The sequence below is a fragment of the Myotis davidii genome, unplaced genomic scaffold (genome assembly GCF_000327345.1).
Source record: "Myotis davidii unplaced genomic scaffold, ASM32734v1 scaffold960, whole genome shotgun sequence".
NCBI classification, from domain to species: domain Eukaryota; kingdom Metazoa; phylum Chordata; class Mammalia; order Chiroptera; family Vespertilionidae; genus Myotis; species Myotis davidii.
In genome coordinates, this window is record NW_006293003.1 from 1,613,532 (window position 1) to 1,614,097 (window position 566).

The window sequence follows — 566 nt, forward strand, 5'->3', positions numbered from 1 at the left end:
GTCCAAAAATGGGTTCAGGTAGGAGCATGCCTACTCTGTCTAGAGTTTGTCCTTGTGGTTTATTAATAGTCATCACAAATGCTGGCATCACGGGAAACCTTCGTCGAATCAATGTAAATGGGAGGCCAGTGTCAGATGTGGACAAATTAATTCTTGGAATCAGAACAGCCTCTTCCTCTGCAGATCCTGTTAATACTTCAGCTTTGATAATGTTAGGTCATAATCTTTTGATAATAAATCCAGTACCATTACAAAGACCCCATTTACTATTGAGATTTCTCAATAGCATGATGATTGCACCCACTTTCAATTTTAATTTATGGCATGACCTTACTGAAGAAGTAATACTACTAAGAAATTCAATGGGAAATTTTCTCTTTTTCAGCATCATCTGTTAAATCAATGGAATCATCACTCAAATATTTGTGAAAATCTCCATCGAGTGTATCCAAATTTTCTTCATTTAATTTTTGAACATGCTCATTTGGTATTCAAGGGGCTCCTGGAACCACTCCCCAGTGTCTGCTATATACCTAAAATAATGAAATGTGACATATTCAAATAGC

The 566-nt window shown here is 36.2% G+C and overlaps 1 protein-coding gene across 1 annotated transcript in view; it reads left to right on the plus strand.

Moving 5' to 3' along the window:
- Nucleotides 1–566, plus strand: part of SRPX (sushi-repeat containing protein, X-linked) — a 91,502-nt gene that overhangs the window by 66,963 nt on the left and 23,973 nt on the right. The gene's annotated exons all lie outside the window — the stretch shown is intronic.